At 40.0% G+C, this 5,799-nt stretch overlaps 1 long non-coding RNA gene across 1 annotated transcript; it reads right to left on the reverse strand.

Annotated features, from left to right (window-relative positions):
- Positions 1-2,113: 2,113 nt before the first annotated feature.
- On the reverse strand, positions 2,114-5,058 carry LOC149746980 (uncharacterized). Its single transcript, XR_016388409.1, has 2 exons — positions 4,631-5,058; positions 2,114-3,615 (listed from the first exon to the last, which is right to left on the reverse strand). It is a non-coding gene; the product is annotated as an uncharacterized LOC149746980 (long non-coding RNA).
- Positions 5,059-5,799: the final 741 nt, after the last annotated feature.

The raw sequence follows: 5,799 nt of genomic DNA on the forward strand, positions 1-5,799 counted from the left end.
AATTCTCTGACGGAGATGTACCCCTTCTTCCTCCACTTCGTTGTTCTTGAAGGATATGAATTCTCTTTTATTATTTATTTATACTTTTTAAAAGAGCAGTTTGAGGTTCACAGCAAAGTTGTGGGTAAGGTACAGGAATTTCCCTTATACTCACTGCCCCTGCACATGCATAGCCTCCCCTATTATCAGCATCCCCCGACCAGAGTGGTTCATTTATTACACCTGTTTAACGTACACTAACACATCATAATCATTCAGAGTCCATAGTTTACATCTGTTTACATTACATAGTCTACATTGCAGTTCATTCTTGGTATTACACATCTCACACCAGTCAGAATGGCCATCATCAAAAAATCTAGAAACAATAAATGCTGGAGAGGGTGTGGAGAAAAGGGAACACTCTTTCACTGCTGGTGGGAATGTGAATTGGTTCAGCCACTGTGGAGAACACTATGGAGGTTCCTTAAAAAACTACAAATAGAACTACCATATGACCCAGCAATCCCACTCCTGGGCATACACCCTGAGAAAACCAAAATTCAAAAAGAGTCATGGACCAAAATGTTCATTGCAGCTCTATTTACAATAGCCCGGAGATGGAAACAACCTAAGTGCCCGTAATCTGATGAATGGATAAAGAAGATGTGGCACATATATACAATGGAATATTACTCAGCCATAAAAAGAAATGAAATTCAGCTATTTGTAATGAGGTGGATAGACCTAGAGTCTGTCATACAGAGTGAAGTAAGTCAGAAAGAGAAAGACAAATACCGTATGCTAACACATATATATGGAATTTAAGAAAAAAAATGTCATGAAGAACCTGGGGGTAAGACAGGAATAAAGACAGAGACCTACTAGAGAACGAACTTGAGGATATGGGGAGGGGGAAGGGTAAGCTGTGACAAAGCGAGAGAGACGCATAGACATATATACACTAACAAACGTAAGGTAGATAACTAGTGGAAGCAGCCGCATAGCACAGAGATATCAGCTCGGTGCTTTGTGACCGCCTGGAGGGGTGGGATAGGGAGGGTGGGAGGGAGGGAGACGCAAGCGGGAAGAGATATGGGAACATATGTATGCGTGTAACTGATTCACTTTGTTATAAAGCGGAAACTAACACACCTTTGTAAAGCAATTATACCCCAATAAAGATGTTAAAAAAAAAAAAAAAGAAAATATATAGGTGAAGTGTAAAAGGGTTGGAATAGATATACCATAACAGTAAAAACAAAACAAAACAACAACAACAAAACCGGAGTGGCTAAGAAAATATCAGAAAAAAATTACTTTTTAAGACGAAAATTTTTACCAGAGACAAAGACATTTTAAAATGATAAAATGATTATTCCATCTAGAATGCATAATAATTATAAACTTATATGCACGTAACAACAGGACTTCAAAATACAATGAAGCAAAATCGACACAACAGAAAAGAGAAACAGACAGTTCTACAATAATAGTCGTATACTTTAAAACCCTTCTTTCAATAGCAGCACAGACAGAAAATCAACAATAAAAACCTTGAACAGCATTATCAATCAAGTAGACCTAACAGCCATCTAAAAAACATTCCACCCAACAGCATCAGAATATACATTCTTTTCAAATGCACATGGATATACTATATGCTAGAGCATAAAACAAATTTCAGTACATTTCAAAGGATATAAACCATACGAAGAGTGCTCTCAGATGACAACAGAATGCAACAAGAAATCGTTAACAGAAAGAAATTTGTTGAAAATCACAAATGGAAATTAAAGAATATATTCCTAAATAATTCATGGGTCAAGTAAGAACTCGTAAGGGGAATTAGAAATAATTTGAGATGAATTAAAATGAAAGTATAACATATTAATACTTGATTGGTCCCACATACTCTTCTGCAAAGCAGAGGGGTTAGACAAAGAGATCTAAATTAATTAAAAAATCATTTATTATTCTGGGAATAAAAAGAACTGGGCTTAGTCTCAGTTTTGCCTTTATCTTTGTGTCTGTTGATTATCTTGGCATAGTCATTACATAATCAACATACAGTTGCCAGCTCAGGAATCAAATACTGTCATCTCTAGGGCTACCATAACAAGATACCACAAACTTGTTAGCTTAAAAGAACAGAAATTTATTTTATCACAGCTCTAGAGGCCAGAAGTTCAAACTCAAAGTGTTGAGAGGACCATGTTCTTTCTGACGCCTCAAGGGGAGGGAGGATCCTTCTTTGTCTTAACCAGATTCTGGTGGTGGCCATCAATCACTGGTGTTGGCAGTTTTTTGATTTGCAGCTGCATCACTCTGGTCTCTTTCACTCTTGTCACATGGAATTGTCTCTGTGTGTTTCTGTCTCTGGAAACAATTTGAATAGAAATTTCTATTTTTAAAAAACACACTGTTGATTATTATGCTCTATTTAGATACTTCCTCTAACCCCCACCCACCTCCATTTCCCCATATGTATTTGAGAAGGAAAGAGGAACTCCTGTGAGCTATCATATTGGAAAGAATCAATAATACAATGTTTTACTAGAGATGCCTCTTATCTAAAATATTTGGATTAAACATAAAATCTGGGGAAATTATCGCCCAGTTTCCCTCTTGTAGAGGCATGTTCTAAATGATAGGCAGCAGAATATTTTATACCCATGAGGTTTGCTGACATTATTGATTTGGTCCAGGGTCTGTATTTTCTCTCTAAAGAAAACAGTATTCTCTCTTTACTTTCTTTAATATATAATGTTGGTGTCTTAAGTTTATTGTCAGAGAGGATGCTTATAGTTCAAATGATTTGGTTGTATTTCACCAGTATTATTACAAGATAGTCAAACAATGGCCGGGCTCCAGGATAGACCTCGGTCCCTTTGGTCCACTGGGATACTGATCTGAAAGCCACCGTTTTCTTATATTCCAAAGACCAAATAAATAAACAAACAAAAAAACAAGTAAATGAAACCATTTTAAAACCAACTCTCTTTTCTTCCTCATCCATGTTAATTCTCTTCTACCTAAAATTACTTCCTGGAAGTGATTTTTATGTTTCTTAGAGCTTCTTTACGTATATATCCACACTAATGCATATAAAACTGTGCCTTGTAGATCTTATACTTTTTCCATTTGAATAACTATTTTCTCATGTCATATAGAGTTTATCCACTGTCCTAGATATGCATTTTCCCTGTGTATTTGAGCATCATAGGAAGATAAATTCTACTCTTGAAAATGTTAACTGGTCACTGAGACACAGAAAGCTATTATTCTTACCAGTTTTCAATAGTGAGTAGATTCTGTAGGGGTGGAATTTTAAGATGTAAGTATACTGTTTTTCTACACTCAAATTCCGTTCCCCTTATCATAGAAATTGACCAGCGAAGTGTGCTGCTGACTTTTCAGAATCCATGTACATATAATCCATTAGGTTATTAGATATAACATTGGTCAGAAAAGCATACTGTGAAATGTTGCTTTTATTTAAACTCCCACTATTTTCACTACATGGTTTCAAGATTTTACTTCATTATTGTCCTCTGGTGGTGGGCTCTGTGAACTGCATATTTACGGGTCTGGAGCACATATCTTCCCGGAGGTATACAACTCCTCAGGTACCAGCTAAAGAGTAGATGATAAGAAGCATTCAGATTTATTAAAACTCATTAAGAATATCAGTAGCCTGACTGTTGTTTCTAAAAATATAAAATATTTATCCTTCTGTTGTCAAACAACCATACTTCATGAAAAGAAGTATAAATCCTTTTTTGCTTGCAATAGAAGAACAATAATTGAAGATATTCTTCATTTGGACCAAATACCTTCTCTGAAAATATAAGTTAAAATAGGAGTTCAAATTTCCAAAATATTCTTTAGGAAATAAAACTCCACATATAATTTCAAATTATAATTTAGTTTTACCTTAAATTTAAATATCTATATTGAATTTAATTTAAGGAAGGAAGGAAGGAAGAAAGAAAGAAGAAAAGAAGGAAAGAAGGAAAGAAAGAAAGGATGGAGGGAGGGAGGGACGGTGGGAGGAAGGAAGGAAGGGAGGAGGGAAGGAAGGAAAAAAGAAAGAAAGAAAGAAGATAAAGTAAAATAAAGTAAAATATAATAAAGCTATTAAATTAAAAATTACTTATTAAGAAAAAAAAAACGAACGGATAGAACCTTTGGATAAATGGTGGAAGCAAAGCTATACAGACAAAATCTCATACAGAAGCATACACTTACAAACTCACAAAAAGAGGAATAGGGGAAAAAAATCATAAATCTTGCTCTCAAAGTCCACCTCCTCAATTTGGGATGATTCTTTGTCTAAATGAGGGAAGGAAAGAAGGAAGGAAGGAAGGAAGGAAGGAAGGAAAGAAAGAAAGAAAGAAAGAGAAAGAAAGTAAGAAAGAAAGAAAGAGAGAGAGAAAGAAAGAAAGAAAGAAGATAAAGTAATGTAAAATAAAGTTATTAAAATAAAAATAGTTATTAAGAAAAAAATTTTTTAAAAAACAGATAGAACCCTAGAACAAATGGTGGAAGCAGAGCTATACAGGCAAAATCTCACAGAGAAGCATACACATACACACTCACAAAAAGAGGTAAAGGGGAAAAAATGATAAATCTTGCTCTCAAAGTCCACCTGCTCAATTTGGGATGATTCGTTGTCTATTCATGTATTCCACAGATGCGGGGTACATCAAGTTGATTGTGGAGCTTTAATCCGCTGCTTCTGAGGCTGCTGGGAGAGATTTCCCTTTCTGTTCTTTGTTTGCACCGCTCCCAGGGGCTCAGCTTTGGATTGGGCCCCGCCTCTGCGTGTAGGTCGCTGGAGGGCGTCTGTTTTTCACTCAGACAAGACGGGGTTAAAGGAGCCGCTGATTCGGGGGCTCTGGCTCACTCAGGCCGGGGGGAGGGAGGGGCACGGAGTGCGGGGCGAGCCTGCGGCGCCACGGGCCGGCGTGACTTTGCACCAGCCTGAGGCTCACCGTGCGTTCTCCCGGGGAAGTTGTCCCTGGATCCCGGGAACCTGGCAGTGGCGGGCTGCACAGGCTCCGCGGAAGCGGGGTGTGGATAGTCACCTGTGCTCGCACACAGCCTTCTTGGTGGCGGCAGCAGCAGCCTTAGCGTCTCACGCCCGTCTCTGGGGTCCGCGCTTTTAGCCACGACTCGCGCCCGTCTCTGGAGCTCCTTTAAGCAGCGCTCTTAATCCCCTCTCCTCGCGCAGTAGGAAACAAAGAGGGAAGAAAATGTCTCTTGCCTCTTCGGCAGCTCCAGATCTTTTCCCGGACTCCCTCCCGGCTAGCCGTGGTGCACTAACCCCTTCAGGCTATGTTCACGCCACCAACCCCAGTCCTCTCCCTGCGCTCCGACTAAAGCCCGATCCTCAGCTTGCAGCCCCGCCCACCCCCGCGGCTGAGCAGACAAACCTCTCGGGCTGGTGAGCGCCAGTTGGCACCTATCCTCTGTGCGGGAATCTCTCCGCTTTCCCTCCGCACCCCTGTGGCTGTGCTCTCCTCCGCGGCTCCTAAGCTTCCCCCCTCCGCCACGCGCACTCTCCTCCCGCGAAGGGGCTTCCTAGTGTGTGGAATCCTTTCCTCCTTCACAGCTCCCTCCCACTGGTGCAGGTCCCGTCCCTATTCTTTTGTCTCTGTTTTTTCGTTTTTTCTTTGGCCCTACCCAGGTATGTGGGGAGTTTCTTGCCTTTTGGGAGGTCTGAGGTCTTCTGCCAGCGTTCAGTAGGTGTTCTGTAGGAGTTGTTCCACGTGTAGAGGTATTTCTGGTGTATCTGTGGGGAGGAAGGTGATCTCC

Source organism: Delphinapterus leucas, chromosome 17 (genome assembly GCF_059928025.1).
Source record: "Delphinapterus leucas isolate spDelLeu-1000000601 "Yukka" chromosome 17, BTC_Dleu_Yukka2, whole genome shotgun sequence".
Classification (NCBI taxonomy): Eukaryota; Metazoa; Chordata; class Mammalia; order Artiodactyla; family Monodontidae; genus Delphinapterus; species Delphinapterus leucas.